This window comes from Ursus americanus, chromosome 3 (assembly GCF_024610735.1).
Source record: "Ursus americanus isolate L20-20 chromosome 3, mUrsAme1.1.p, whole genome shotgun sequence".
Taxonomy (NCBI): domain Eukaryota; kingdom Metazoa; phylum Chordata; class Mammalia; order Carnivora; family Ursidae; genus Ursus; species Ursus americanus.
In genome coordinates this window covers 101799927-101817113 of record NC_142129.1, presented here as the reverse complement: position 1 = coordinate 101817113, position 17187 = coordinate 101799927, and the positions used below count along the sequence as shown (strand labels likewise).

Below are 17187 nucleotides of genomic sequence, written 5' to 3'. Positions count from 1 at the left end.
GGGCTGGTGCCATTTTTCTCCCCCACCCATCAGATGGACTGACTTCAGTGAGCAGCACAGCACTTATGGTGGAGGCCTGAGCCACTTACATCAAGTTCCAACAGCCTGTGCTCTGCAAGCTCTTCTTTACTAAAGCAACTGTGCCTGAGAAACAGAGCAGGAGGCCCTTCCCCCAGAAGATCAGCACAAATCCCCTACATGTACCAAGTCTACTGACCATAATGTAGAGAGCTGCAAAGTTTTAGCTCTCATGGAAATAAGATCATGCTGTGAGGGGAGAATTTATCCACCAGTTCCTGCTCCACACTGATCGAAGATTGTTCCATGAGTTCCAAAACTCATCACACACTGGACAGTCCAAACACTCCCCACTGGAAGCTAGTAGATACTGCAGAGGACTGACCTGAGGGAAAGAGCAGCCAAAACAGCAGAGTGCACAAGCATACGCCAAAAACACTTCCTAAGGCACCAGGTCCTGGACAGTATACGACCTCTTCTTCATAAAGCCATTACTCTCAGAAGCAGAAATATAACAGGCTTTCCTAGCACACAGAGGAACACAGAGACTAGACAAAATGCCAAGATGAACAACTTCATCTCAAAAGAAAGAACAAGGAAAGGTCATGGCCAGGGATCTAATCAAAACAGTTATAAGTAATATGCCTGATACAGAATTTATAGCAACAACGAGAAGGACACTGGCTGGTCTTGAGGAAAGTGTAGAAGACATCAATGGGTCCCTTACTGCAGAGATAAAAGACCAAAAACCTAGTCAGGCTGAAAAGAAAAGTGCTATAACTAAGATGCAAAATTGACTGGATGTAATTACCACAAGCATAGAAGAAGCAGAGGAATGAATAAGTGATATAGAAGATAAAATTATGGAAAATAATGAAGCTGCAAAAAGGAGGGAAAGAAAAATAGTGGGTCATGAGTGCAGATTTAGGGAATTCAGTGACTCTGTAAAGCATAGTGACATTCATATCATAGGAGACCCAAAAGAAGAAGAGAGAACAGGGCAGAAGGTTTATTTGAACAAATTATAGCAGAAAACTTTCTAATCTGGGGAAGGAAACAGACATCCCAAACCAGGAGGCACAGAGCACGCCCATCAAAATCAACAAAAGCAAGCCAACACCAAGACATAGTACAGTAAAATTTGCAAAATACAGAGATAAGGAAAAAACCCTGAAAGCAGCAAGAGAAAATAAATCCTAACTTACAACGGAAACAAATAAGGTTAGCAGCAGACCTATCCACAGAAATTTGGCAGGCCAGAAGAAAGTGACATGATATATTTAACATGCTGAATGGGAAAAATATGCAGCTAAGAATACTATATCCAGCAAGGCTGTCATTCAGATTAAAAGGAGAGATAAAGAGTTTCCCAGACAAACACTAAAGAAATTCATGACCACCAAACCAACCCTGCAAGAAATATTAAAGGGGACTCTTTAGGTCAGAAAGACAGACCAAAACTCACAAAGACTAGAAAGGAACAGAGAAAATCTCCAGAAACAAGACTTTAGAGGCAATACAATGGCACTAAAGTCATATCTATCAATAATCACTCTGAATGTAAATGTCCTAAATGCTCCAATCAGACATAGCGTATCAGAAAGGATTAAAAAAAAAAAAGACCCATCTATATGCTGCCTACAGACTCATTGCAGATCTAAAGACACCCGTAGAGTGAAAGTGAGGGGATAGAGAAATATCTACCATGCAAATGGATGGGTCTTTGGTATTTTGCAGTTATACTCCAATATACCTGGGAATGACTTATTGTATGAGCCTTGTCTTCCCTTTCCTCCTTATAGCAATTCAGGTAGTTTGTGTGGGAACCAACTAGAAGGAAAAGAAGAGCGGGAGTGGGAAAAATGAAACAAGAATGTGCGATGAGCCAATGCTCTTATTGATTTGGTCACTGCTATGGAAAATTGGGGCTCAATCTCTCTGTGGTGCTTTTTGGAATGCATCTCTGAATTGGCTGTGAGGGGAGAATTTATCCGTCAGTTCCCGCTCCACACTGACCAAAGATTGTTCCATGATGTGTTAACTCCCTTGAAATTTCAGGATTGATATACATGTCCTCCAGTCCCCATATGCACCAGAGAAGTGCCAGGACAGAAAGCAAAGGCTATGATTTGCAGGTGATGTCAGATGGTGTTAGTTATACCTGCAGAAATATAGTTGCTATAGTAAAGATCCAGAGTAAAAAGTGGCCAAGAAGATGTGGCACAGGGCCCAAGAAGTGTCCCACACATTTTATTTTATTTTATTTTATTTTATTTTATTTTATTTTATTTTCAGTTTTATGTATGTTGTGCATCCTGAATCTATGAATTTTGTTTTTTATAATTTCTGGAAATTTCTTAGCTATTATCTTTTCAACCTTTGCCTCTCCTTCATTCTCTTTCTCTCCTTTATCTTCTTTCTCTCTGGGACTTGATTAGACAGAATTTAGACATTCTAATTATCTTTTTGAATGTAGCTTCAATTAAAAAAAGTATTTTCCATGACCTTGTTCTGCATCCTGGGTAGTATCTTCTGCTGTATCTTTCAGTTGGATACATCTTGTGTCCGTGTGTTTCATTTCAACAATTATGGTTTTTTGTCTTTCTTTGAGTCTTCTTACTATCTTTATGAGTATTCCCAATAATCTCTTTATGTGATTTCCTTAGGGCTTAAATCTGCTTTTTATTGTTTCTGCTGTCCCTCATTTATGGTGAATTGCTTTCTCATGTGTTTGTTGATCAGTGCTTGTGGTCTTAATGCTTGGTATTCCTTTATGTAAGTACTAGAAAATTAAATTGAGAATGTGTTTATCTGGAGAAGATGTGCATTTGCTTTGGTCAGGCCCTAGGGAGTACCTCATATTTAGAGACTATTGTAGATAGGACAATCCCAAATATTTTCTGGATTGTAATCCCTGGAGCCTATGAGTGTGTTACCTTACATGGTAAAAGGAAGCTTGCAGATTTGATTAATTTACAGGTGCTGAGAAAGGGAGATTATTATAGATTACCCAGGTAGGCTCAATGTAATCACAGAGATCCTTAAAATGGACAAGCGAGAACAGAAGGGTGAAATAACAGCAGCATGAGAAGAATTTGGCCTGACACTGCTGACTTTGAAGATGGAGGGAGGGGCTTGTGAACCAAGGAATAAGGGCAACTTCTAGAAGCTGGAAAACACAAGGAAATGGATTCTTCCATAGAGCCTCTTGAAGGAACACAGCCTTGCCAACAGAGACAGACCAATTTTGGGGCACGTGGGTGGCTCAGTCATTAAGCGTCTGCCTTCAGCTCAAGGCGTGATCCTGGAGTCCTGGGATTGAGCCCCACACCAAGCTCCATGCTCCACTGGGAACCTGCTTCTTCCTCTCCCACTCCCCCTGCTTGTGTTCCCTGTCTCACTGGCTGTCTCTCTCTGTCAAATAAATAAATAAAATCTTAAAAAAAAAGAGAGACAGACCAATTTTGGATTTCTGACCTTCATTACTATATGGTAATACATTTCTGTTGTTTCGAGCCACTAAGTTTGTGGTTATTTGTTGTAGCAGCAACAGGAAGCTAATACAGTGCTTCAGCAGACATTCTGGAGTGTCTTGATTTTGTCAGGAGTTCAGCTCAACATTCTCAGTCCAAGTTCAATATCTTGATTGCCCCCATGATGATTATCATCCACCTTCAGGGAAATCCTACCAACTTCATTTTCCCATTTGATAATTTACTCCCCAGCTCAGTATGAATTTTCTCTTTTTGAGGGGATTGGGTGGTAGGTGAGTGGGAGGTTTCCTTGGAGGTTATCTTCTCAGTAAAGAGCCTAGAACTGAACTAGATTGCTCTTGTCTAGAAGTTAGTTTTACAGCACACACAGAGCATCTAGTTACCCATACTAATGGATCTATATATTCTAATTTCTTCGGTATTGCTGACATGTCTCATGGCTGTTCTATCTCCTTTAATGCTATTGCAAATAAACATAGAAAACACTTAAAAGTTCTCTCCTATAATTTACAGTAAATCTGTTTAAGGATAAAGTATTTAGTTTTTTTTTTTTTAATATTTTATTTATTTATTTGACAGAGAGAGGCCACAAGAGAGGGAACACAAGCAGGGGAGTTGGAGAGGAAGAAGCAGGCTTCCCACTGAGCAGGGAGCCCAATGCAGGGCTCAATCCCAGAACACCAGGATCATGACCTGAGCCGAAGGCAGACGCTTAAGGACTGAGCCACCCAGGTGCCCCAGTATTTAGTCTCTCTAACATAGTCTGCTCCTCTTGAAATTCAGTTTATTTATAAAATACATTAGTTTTTTTTCTCTCAGAAATACAGCTCTGCTACAGGATACCTTTGCTGCAGGGTGCCTGGGTGCTCAGACATTAAGCGTCTGCCTTCGGCCCAGGGCATGATCCCGGTGTTCTGGGATCGAGCCCCACATCAGGCTCCTCCGCTGGGAGCCTGCTTCTTCCTCTCCCACTCCCCCTGCTTGTGTTCCCTCTCTCGCTGGCTGTCTCTCTCTCTGTCAAATAAATAAAATCTTTTTTAAAAAAAGTTTACCTTTGCTGCTTTCATTTTTTCCCCACAAAACAACTTAAGTCAGTCTTTTCATATGCATCTTCAGCATCAATTTCTTCTTCATTATCAGAGACAATATATGTCTTCTAACATTATTTTCTAGTATACATTGGGTTCACCTTCCATTTGGGTAGTTTACATGATGCCCTCCTTTATTAAGTAATTACTGAATTACTGTATTAAGGATGGACTGAAGAGGGTTCTACTAAGGATTGGCTTAGAGGACAATTCACATTTACTTCGAATTTACACAACCAGGTCAATGGTTCACCATTTTGAAAGGAAAAATCTGAAAACATAAAACAATTATAAGAAAGAGGCCAAGGAGCACATGGGTGGCTCAGTTGGGTAAGCCTCTGACTCTTGATTTTGGCTCATGTCATGATCTCAGCATCATGACATCAAGCCCTGAGTGAGGCTCTGTGCTGGGCATGGAGCCTGCTTGGGATTCTTTCTCTTCTCTGTCTCTGCCCTACCCTTGCTCTTTCTCTCTCAAATAAATGAATAAATGTTTAAAAAAAAGAAAGAGGACAAAACCAAGCTATCTTTGTGTGTGTGTGTGTGTGTGTGTGTGTGATGTAACTTCTTGCACAAATTTGAACTTTAGACTTCCACATCCCTTCCTAATCAGCCACCTAAAGGTAAAACATTGAACCTGAGCAAATCGTCCTGATGGCCAATGAAATAATGAGGAAAGTCTGTCTTTGGCAGACCAACTAGTGAGGCTTATTTCTGAGGCCTCCCTTTGCTGTTCCTTTGAAACTAGCTATTGTGGCATTTGGCGTTTTTCTTACTATATAAAGTGTAAACCTTTGCAGGGTGCTGACAGGGCCTGCATCTTCTACCAACTCACCTTAGATACTGTTTCTTCTCAGGAGAGATGGTAGATTTTTCCTTCTTCAGTTTGATATTGTCTCAATTTTATTTCATCAACATTTCTCAAATTATCTGTCACATAATTTCTCATTAATTTTTTTAGGGATTTTTCAAGTATGGGAGTATAGGCTCTGCAAGGTATCTCCAGCTGATTCACAAATCATGAGAATATTTAAAAAAATAAGCAAAAATAATACAAGCAAAATACTGATCAGAAGTAAAAATAAATAAGTTGGAAAATATTCTCAGCATGTATGGGAAATACATTTATTATTCAAACTATGATCATCAAATGAGATTTCCAATTTAAGTATAGAAAATTTACCTCATAGGAGATAGTTATGTTTTTGTTTGTTTGATTGTTTGTTTGTTTGCTTGTTTTTTTAAGTAGGCTCCTTGGGTGTGGAACCCAACATGGGGCTCGAACTCACAACCCCGAGATCAGGACCTGAGCTGAGATCAAGAGTCAGACACTTAACTGACTGAGACTCCCAGGCACCCCAAGATAGTTTTAATATGGAAACATTAAACAATGCTCAACATTGTTGTTTATGAATGACATTATATTTAAGAGTCCAGTCTTTTATATTTGTGGAATGGCAAAATAGCTGGCATGTTAGAGATGAAGGTGGATGCACTCATTCATATATATGTAATTTAAATTAATGCAGCATTTCTTGTAATTAATTTGGCAGCATCTATCATGAGAAAAATAACAAACTGACAGACAGACATACTGACAAGCAAAAATACCTTTTGATCAGAATCCTACTTCAGGAATTTAAACTAAGGATTTTACCTAAAAGTAAAAGGATGATTACTGTAGTATTTATATATAATAGCAAGATATTGGCATCAACTTCAATCTTAACAAAAAATTGTAAACTGAAGTAAGTTACAGGATGCAGAACTTAAAATAATAATTACAGGTTTATGCAACCTGAAAATAGTTGACATAAAAGCAAACGTAGAGCAGAGAGGGGAAGAGATGGTAGAAGAATAGGGGACCCTCATTTCACCTGGCCCCTTGAATTCAGCTAGGTAGCTATCAAATCATTCTGAACACCTGTGAACTCAACCTGAGATATAAGAGATTTGCTGCAATTCTACAAATAGAAAAGTGACCACTTTTTTCAAGGTAGCAGGTATGGAGAAGTGAATCTGAGGGGATATATTGGAAGATAAACTATGGGGGGAGGGAGCCTCTGTAAGCTGGCTACTGGAAACATATAGTAGCAGAGAGCAAAATTGGATCTTTTAGAATTCTGCTTCAGTGAGGGATGTCCCTGCCTGAAAGGTGCTCAGGTGACGAAGTGGGGCAGAATCCTAGGTGGAACAGTGTAGTCCAGGATCCCCAGGGTTACAGAAAGAATGGGGGTTCCTGAGTGTGGCAGAGTTTTCGAAAATTGGAGTGGGGAAACCAGCTGCAATCAGCGAGCCCAGGAGTGGGTTTCAGCTTGGTGTTGCCATAAACTGTGGACCATGGCACAGTCTGGTGACCGCTTTCCTAGATGGGGCCCAACAAGCAGCAGAACTGGCAAGACCCTCTTCCTTACCCCCAGAGGAGTGACGCAGGTGCTCACTATAGGAGTCTGCAGAATTTGGGGCCCACAAAAGTAATTGACTATTTTGCCCTGAGGGCATACTGAAGAGTGTCCAGCTCTGAGGCTGGAGATCTGGCCACCACCATTTTTATTTTCATCCTCTAAAGCAGTGTGGAAAACCTTCAGGGAACAAAAGCCACATAGAGCAACCCAGAGCTGTTTACACTAAGAAGGCAGTGCAATTCTGCCCAGACAAAGACACCTGAGAATCAGTGCTCAGGACGCTCCCCCAGAAGACCAGCAGGAACATCTGGCTAATACCAAGTTTACTGATCACACAGAACTGAAAAACCCCAGTGCTAGGGGGAAATAGTATATAGAATTTAAGGTTTTTTCGCAAGATTCTTTAGTATTTCAGTTTAAAATTTCCTTTTTCTTTTCCATTTTCAACTAGTTTCTTATTTTATCAACTCTTTTTTAAGACTTTCTAATGTTCATTTTTACATTTATATTTTATATAAATATTTATCATTTTTGGCTTCCTTTCACTGTATTCAACTTTATTTTTGTACATATATAAGTTTTTCTTTCTTTACAATTTTGGGAATTAGTGTCTTCTAACAAACAGACCAAAATACACCCAGGACCTGGTATATCAGTCTGTTCTGTCCACCGGATTGATTATATTCTCTCGTCTTTAGCTCTTTTTTGTTTGTTTGTTCGTTTCTGATCTCTTCTGATTTGTCTACTGTATATTTCACGGAGGTCATGGTTGATATTTCTGTATTTTCTTCTCTCATTCATCTATTCTTCTCTAGATAAAATAACAAGATGGAAAAATTCCCAGAAAAAAAGAACAAGAGGCAGTATTAACTGCCAGAGACTTAATAAATATGGATATTAGTAAAATGTAAGAGCTAGAATTCAGAATAATGATTGTAAAGATATTAGCTGTGCTTCAAAAAAGCATAGAAGACACTTGAGAATTCCTTTCTAGAATAATAAAAGAACTAAAATCTAACCAGCGCAAAATAAAAAAGACTATTAATGACATTCAATAAAAAATGGGGACTTACTGCTAGGATGGATGAGGCAGAAGAGAGAATCAGTGATATAGAAGATAAAAATATGGAGAAAAAAGAAAGTGAGGAAAAGAGAGATAGACAACTACTGGATCTTGGGAGGAGGATTCAAGAGATCAGGGATACCATAAAGTGAAACAATATTAGAATTATTGGGGCTCCAGAGGAAGAAGAAAGATAGAGACAGAGGGGCAGAAGGTATATTTGACAAAATTATAGCTGAGAATATCCCTTATCTGGGGTAGGAAACAGGCATTCAAGACCAGGAGGCAAAGACAACCCCCCTCAAAAATGAATAGAATAGATCAACACCCTACATATAAGAGTGAAGCTTGCAAATTTCAGAGACAAAGAGAAAATCCTGAGAGGAGCTTGAGACAAGAGGTCCTTAACTTACAAAGGTAAAAACACAAGGCTGGAAGCAGACCTATCCACAGAGTCCTGGCAGACCAGAAAAGACTGGGTGCTAAATGAGAAAAACATTCAGCCAAGAATACTTCTTTCAGCAAGGCTGTCATTCAGAGTAGAATGAGAGATCAAAAGCTTACAGGAAAAACAGAAACTAATAGAATTTGGGATCACTAAACCAGCTGTGCAAGAAATATTAAAGGGGATCCTGTAAGTGAAGACAGCCCAAAAATAACATAGACCAGAAAGAAACAGAGACAATCTACAGAGACAAGGACTTTACAGGTAATACAATGGCACTAACTTCGTATCTTTCAATAGTTACTCTGAAAGCAAATGGGCTAAATAAATGCTCCAACTAAAAGACACAGGGTGTTAGATCGGATAAAAAAGCAAGACCCATCCAGATGCTGTCTCCAAGAGACTCATTTTATTTTTATTTTATTTATTTACTTTTAATAATAATTTTTTATTATGTTATGTTAGTCACCATACAGGATATCCTTAGTTTTTGATGTAGTGTTCCATGATTCATTATTTGTGTATAACACCCAGTGCTCCATGCAATATGTGCCCTCTTTAATACCCATCACAAGCCTATCCCAATCCCCCACCCCCTCCCCTCTGAAGCCCTCAGATTAAGAGACTCATTTTAGACTCAAAGACACCTGCAGATTGAAACTGAGGGGGTGGAGGACCACTTGTCATACTAATGGATATCAAAAGAAAGCTGGGGTAGCAATCCTTATATCAGACAAATTACATTTTAAAACAAAACTGTAATAACAGATGAACAGGGACACTATATCATATTTAAAAGGTCTATCCAGCAGGAAGATCTAACAATTGTAAATATGTATGCTTCTAACTTGGGAGCAGCCAATTATATAAATCAATTAATAACCAAATTAAAGAAACACATAGATAATAATACAATAATAGTAGGGGACTTTAACACCCCACTCACAGCAATGGACTCATCATCTAAGCAGTGGATCAACCAAAAAAAGGGCTTTGAATGACACACGGGACCAGATGGACTCCACAGATATATACAGAGCATTCCATCCTAAGCAACAGAATACACACTCTTCTCCAGTGCACATGGAACTTTCTCCAGAATAGATGACATACTGGGTCACAAATCAGGTCTTACCTGATACCAAAAGATTGGGATTTTTCCCTGCATATTTTCAGACCACAGTGCCCTGAAACTTGAACTCAATGACAAGAGGAAATTTGGAAAGAACTCAAATACTTGGAGGTTAAAGAGCATCCTACTAAAGAATGAATGTGTCAATCAGGAAATCGAAGAATTTTCAAAAATCCATGGAAACAAATAAGAATGAAAACACAACTGTTCAAAACCTTTAGAATGCAGCAAAGGCAGCCCTAAAAGGAAAGTATTTGGCAATACAAGCCTTTTTCAAAAAATTAGAGAAGTATCAAATACACAAGCTAACCTTACACCTAAAGGAGTTGGAGAAAGAACAGCAAATGAAGCTTAAACCAAGCAGGAGAAGAGAAAGAAGAAAGAATAGAACAGAACTCAATGAAATAGAAACCAAAAGAATACTAGAACAGATCAATGATCCTAGAAGCTGTTTCTTTGAAAGAATTAACATCAATAAACCCCTAGCCAGACTTATGAAAAAGAAGAGAGAAAGGACCCAAATTAGTAAAATCATGAATGAAAGAGGGGAGATCCATGATCAACATGAAGGAAATAGAAACAAATGTTAGAACACATTATGAGCAACTATATGCCAACAAATTAGTCAATCTGGAAGAAATGGATGCATTCCTAGAAACTTATAAACCACAAAACTGAAACAGGAAGAAATAGAAAACCTGAATAGACCCATAACCAGCAAGGAAATTGAAGCAGTGATCAAAAACTTCCCAACAAACAAGACTCCAAGGCCGGATGGCTTCTCAGGGGGATTCTACCAAACATTTAAAGAAGAACTAATACCTATTCTGAAGCTGTTTCAAACCATAGAAATGGAAGGAAAACTTCCAAACTCATTCTATAACACCAATATTACCTTGATCTCCAAACCAGCAAAAGACCCCATCTAAAAAGAGAATAACAGACCATTATTCCTGATGAATGTGGATGCCAAAATTCTCACCAAGATACTAGCCAATAGGACCCAACAGTACATTAAAAGGATTATTCCCCACGACCAAGCGGGATTTATTCCTGGGCTGCAAGGTGGTTCAACATCTGCAAATCAATCAATGTGATACATCACATTCATAAAAGAAAGGACAAGAACCATATATATTTTCTCCCAGTTGATGCAGAAAAAGCATTTGGCAAAATACAGCATCCTTGCTTGATTAATACTCTCCACAGTGTAAGGATAGAGGGAACATACCTCAATATCATGAAAGCCATCTGTGAAAAGCCCACAGCAAATATCATCTGAATGGGGAAAGACTGAGCTTTTCCCCTAAGGTCAGGAATGTGTTTTCCCTAAGGTCAGGGATGTTCACTCTCACCACTATTGTTCAACGTCATACCAGAACTCCTAGCCTCAGCAATCAGAAAACAAAAGGAAATAAAAGGCATTCAAATTGGCAAAGACGAAGTAAACTCTCAGTCTTCACAGATGACATGACACTTTATGTAGAAAACCAAAATTCTCCACCCCAAAATTGCTAGAACTCATACACAATTCAGCAATGTAGCCGGAAATATAATCAACGTACAAAAATCAGCGGAGTTTCTATACATTAGTGAGACAGAAGAAGGAGAAATTAAGGAATAGATCCCATTTACAATTGCACAAAAAACTGTAAGATACCTAGGAATAAACTAACAGAAGAGGTAAAGGATCTGTACTCTAAAAACTACAGAACACTTATGAAAGGAATTGAGGAAGACAGAAAGAAATGGAAAAACATTCCATGGATTGGAAGAACAAATATTGTTAAAATGTCTATGCTACACAGAGCAGTCTATCCATTCAAAGCAATTCCTGTGAAAATACCATGAACATTTTTCACAGAGCTGGAACAAATAGTCCTAACATTTGTATGGAACTAGAAAAGACCCCAAATAGCCAGAGGAGTGTTGAAAAAGAAAACCAGAGCTGGTGGCATCACAATTCCAGACTTCAAGCTATATTGCATAGCTATAATCATCAAGACAGAATGGTACTGGCATAAAAACAGACACATCGATCAATGGAACAGAATAGAGAGCCCAGAAATGGACCCTCAACTCTGTGGCCAACTAATCTACAAAACAGGAATGAGTATCCAGTGGAAAAAGGATAGCCTCTTCAACAGATCATGCTGGGAACATTGGACAGCCACATGTAGAAGAATGAAATTGGACAATTTTCTTACAACATACACAAAAGTAGACTGCAAATGGATGAAAAACCTAAATGTGGGGCAGAAAACCATCAAAATCCTAGAGGAGAACACAGGCAGCAACCTCTTTGACCTCGGCAGCAGCACCATCTTGCTAGACATGTCTCTAAAGGTAAGGGAAAGGAAAGCAAGAATGAACTATTGGGACTTCATCAAGATAAAAACCTTCTTCACAGCAAATGATAAAGTCAACAAAACTGAAAGGCAACCTATGGAATGAGAGAAGATATTTGCAAATGACATATCGAATAAAGGGCTAGTATCCAAAATCTATAAAGACCTTATCAAACTCAACACCCAAAAAACAAGTAATCCAGTCAAGAAATGGGCAGAAGACATGAACAGACATTTCTCCAAAGAAGACATACAAATGGCCAACAGACACATGAAAAAGTGCTTAACATCACTCAGCATCAGGGAAATACAAATCAAAACCACAATGAGATACCACCTTACACCAGTCAGAATGGCTAAAATTAACAAATCAGGAAACAACAAATGTTGGCAAAGATGTGGAGAATGGGGAACCGTGTTACACTGTTGGTGGGAATGCAAGCTGGTGCAGCCACTCTGGAAAACAGTATGGAGGTTCCTCTGAAAGTTAAAATAGAGCTACCCTATGACCCAGCAATTGCATTTTTAGTTTTTTATGCCAAAGATACAATGTAGTGGCCCAAAAAGGCCCCTGCACCCCAAAATTTGTTTATGCAATGTCCACAATAGCCAAATTGGAAGGAGCCAAGATGTCCATTGACAGGCGAATGATGGAGATGTCATATATACGCACACACATGACATTGTGTGTATATATACACATACACACAGGAATATTACTGATCCATCAAAACGATGACTATTCACCTTTTCCATCAATGTGGATGGAACTTCAGGGTGTTATGCTGAGTGAAATTAGTCAATCAGAGGAAGCCAGTTATCATATGGTTTCACTCATATGTGCAATTTAAGAAATAGAACAGACAATCATAAGAGAAGGGAGGGAAGACTGAATGGGAAGAAATCAGAGAGGGCTACAAACCATGAGAGCTCTTAATTATAGAGAACAACTGAGGGTTACCGGATTGGAGGTGGGTGGGGGGATGGGGTAACTGGGTGATGGGAATTAAGGAGGGCATGGAATGTGATGAGCAGTGGGTCTTACATGCAACTGATGAATTGCAAATATGTACTGATGAACAGTACAACTGCAACTAATGATGTACTATATGTTGGCTAATTGAATTTAAATAAAAAAATGGTTAAGGTGGTGTATATAATGTTAAATGTATTTACCACAATAAAAAATTGGAAAAAAAATCAAATGTATACTCATTTCTATCTCAAGAATATAACTACATGGAAGTTATATTCTTTTTTTCTGCAAGAAAAAATGCAAATATTTTTACATATTGGTGTAGCAGTATCAATTCAATTTAAGAACAATTGGACAAACATTAAAATGTACATTAAATGTTGTGTATATAATATTAAAAATACTTTAATTCCTTATGACTGGTATTGATGGTATTAAAAGATTTTACAAATGCCAGTTCCTGTCTCTCCTATCCCCAAATTGCCACCTGCAGTCTCAGCCCTTCTGATCCTACAATGTATACACCTAGGTGTATTGGCAGCTTTTCCTCAAGTGCAAAATGAAATCTGCAAATGGTTTTCTGGCATATTTCTCGGAATTGTTTTGGGTAGTGCTCATAGGAACACTGGGTCAGCCTTGTCTCTACCCATCACCAGGTAAATGACCCATCTGCCAAGTACTAGGTCTTGGTTTACAGTGTAAGTCACACTGGAACTATGTTTGTTTGTTTATTCAGCTTCCTCCCTGTGTTAGTTCTGCTAGATTCCTCTTGTGCCTGGAATCAAGTATTCTTCAGAAGGTCCAGGAGAAACTACTTTTTTTGGGTTGTGAATGCTCACCAGATAATCAATGCCTGCTACTTCTCCTTCTATTTGTGATCAAATTTCTTGGCTACCAAGTCTATAGAGATTTAGAATTTGTTGTATCTGTTGGATATATTTAAGCTTTTGGAAATCATTAACCTAACTATGAATAGATCTAATTACTGCTCTGTTCACAATCTCTTAGAAACTCTAAACTTGATACTGCAGATTCTTCTGGGTCACTTATTTATTTATTTTTTAGCCCTCAGTCTGAATCATCCGTATTTACAGATATTTACCACTTCACCTGAGAGTGTGAGGTTCCCAAACATGTTCAAGCGATGGGACCAGGGACTGTTTTGGTTCTTGTTTGCAAAAAGATATGTGCTGAACTATGGAGACATAGCTGGAATAGTTGGCATTCGTTTGTGGCTCAGCACATTCCAAGGACACGTTCAGGTGTGTAATTGCCCAGGCTGTTGCAATACATCAAATGGGATGTTTTGCTGGAGTTAAAACAATCTCAAACAGTGCAAAGTACAAACTTCTCACAACTTGAAATTTTCTCTGGAATCCCCACATAATGACTGAATGTCAAAATCCCCTTACCCCCCAAAAACAAATGGACTAAATCAAGGTTATAGACTAATCATGAAAGCATCTTACACTGGGGCTATGTTAGAATATCACCTGGAATTCAGGTGCTTGTCTGAAACTTGGCTTCTTAAAACTGAAAGGGAAAGACTATGAAAAGAATGTTTAATTTGCTCCATGCAGAAACTTGACATCCAAGCACTATTTAACAGCTTTGATAATCTCGAAACTTAACATTTTGTACAGTATTGTTAGTTAAAATCCTTATATCTTTTCAGTTATGCCTTCGCATATCAAAAATAACTCCTAAACACTTCACTTACTGACAATTATTTCTTGATCTCTTTCATTTATCCATTAAATACTATAATAACTGCCCCAAGTATAGGCCAGACGCTGAGCTGAACAATTTAGAAGGTTTACTTAATTTAATCCTCATGACAGCCTTATAGCATAGTTATAATTTTTATGTATATTATACAGCTTGGAGAATTGAGACTTACAAAGGGTTCTTAACTTACCTTAGTAAAGAAAAGGCTTAGAAAGTTCTAAGGTCTACTAAATTCCATAGCTCTAATTTGAACCAAGAGAGCTTAATTCCAGAATCCACTCTTGTACTTAACCACTGCACAGTATAATGAATGACAAACACAAACAAACAATACTTTGAAAAGCCAAAACTCATGTCCTGACATCGTAGTAATGAAGTTTGTACCCTTTTCTCATGAGTGTAGTCCTGGTGTCTGCATTCTGCTCTGTCCTCTCACCTCCCTCCTCCATGTTGGTTATAAAGATATTACTAAAGGGACAGGGCATATGTGTGTCAGTGACTGAGTGGCATTGCTAAAATGCCATAAGATATTTTTCCTGGACACATCTTAATCTGTTTTGTATCTGTCCAAATGGCTGGAATATAACTATTGTGTCTAAGAAAACTGATCACAAAGTAGAGGATGAAGTTAATGTCATGGTTCTGGAGGAGGTCTAACCATTCTAAAGACAATAAGGTTAACTCCAGAACAGTTAAGATCACTATCTTAACTATTTAGAATCAATTTTCATTCCTTCTTTCCCAAGAGAAGCATCCTGTAATGAAATTTTAAGTATAATAAAAGGTTTTAATTTAGTAATTGTTGAATCCACCTTATCTTGAATCAGCAATCCAGGAAATGAAAACTCATCATCTAAAATGTGTAGTAGGTTAATGGGTACAGAATTCCTGTCTGGGATAATGAAAGTTTTGGAATTAGACGGTGACGATGGCTTCTCAACATTGTGAATATAATCAATGCCACTGAGGATGCATTTTTAAAAGTAAAAAGAGATAGATATTAGAATGTGCTTTGGCTCTGCCCAAGGGCATCTCAAAAACTGAGGGACAGAGTAGTAAGGTAAAAGTGTGAGTTCTAAGATGCACTCTACCCCAAGAGGAGGACCCAACAGTCCAAATCATTTAAGGTCAGCTTGCATTAAGTCTTTATATTAGTATAAGGGGAAAAGTGTCCCTTTGTTCAGGGGGAAGGCAGCAAGATCTTAACTTTAGTGTCAATTGAGGTTGAAGCAAGAGTCTAACGGGTGAGGGTAAATGTGGCAGAGCTATTTAAATAACCAAGGCTCTGAACTGAGTGAGGCTCAGGACAGCATTTCATATCCAGCAGACACCAAAGGGCAAAATGGACACCAGCACAAAGTTCATATGGATGGATGAGGCACCTACGGAGGAATGGAGGGAAAAGCTTCTGTTGGCGAATGTAGTTGGTAGGTAGCATCAGTTGGCACTTAAAGTTCAGCATTTATTATGGAGGATACCTGGGAAGATGGAAGCCCAAACACACATGCATAATATCATATTCTTTTAGACTCCATGCTTTTCCAAGGACCAGGCCTAGAAGGCCATATGGACCAAACCTGTGGTCAAGAGCTCCAGTAGATATAGTCCCAGGATAGGAAATTGGGTCCAGGAATCAGGGAGAGGGTTTGTCTCTCAAGGCGGGACCGTAGAAAGGCTTGACCCTAAAAAGGCTTGATATTTTAGGGTCACCCAAGAGATACCAACCAGTACACTGGCTGGGGGAGGGGTTTGTGTATTGAATCTTTAAGGATGGTGGTTCCCTTATTCTGCTGGCATAAGCAGGCTAAAAGGAACTGCAGATCTGAACTGAGCTCCTATTTGATTAAGTGTTTATGAGGATTGCTGTTCTTTTTTGTGCCCAGAAAGCCTGAGAACAGAGAGATTCCTCCATCTGAAGGGTCTAAGTTTTCCAGGTGCTTGCTGGATTTACCACTTTCCAAGAGATGCCAAAAGCCTGACCTATACAGGCTGAGAGAAAACCCATACAAATGGATAAGCAAGAAAAAAACTTACATCTCAATTGATGAATCTTTGAATGGGAGGGTTCTACTGAACAAAACCAATGGAAGAGAACTTTAATAATATCTAAGACTGATTCCTCCTAGAAGAGTGAGTGAGTATAGAAAGACTAAACTTTCAGGGATCATTTCTATAGTTCATTATGGTAAGTTTCTCAGATAAATAAATGTTAGGGATATAACATACAACATGATGACTACAGTACATGCTGTGGTATGGTATATAGGCAAGTTGTTAAGAGAATAAATCCTCAGGTCTCATCACAAGGATAATTTTTTCTTTTTATTTCATCTATATGAGATAATGGACATTAACTAAATTTATTGTGGTTATCATTTTATGATATATATAAGTCAAACCACTCTGTTGTACACCTTAAGCTTATATAGTGGTGCATGTCAATTATATCGCAATGAAACTGGGGGGAAAAAGAAGCCCTGTAGGAAGAGA

At 38.5% G+C, this 17187-nt stretch overlaps 1 pseudogene; it reads left to right on the top strand.

Annotated features, from left to right (window-relative positions):
• The first annotated feature begins 16842 nt into the window (after positions 1 to 16842).
• On the top strand, positions 16843 to 16952 carry LOC148110444 (small nucleolar RNA U3; annotated as a pseudogene).
• The last annotated feature ends 235 nt before the right edge of the window (positions 16953 to 17187 follow it).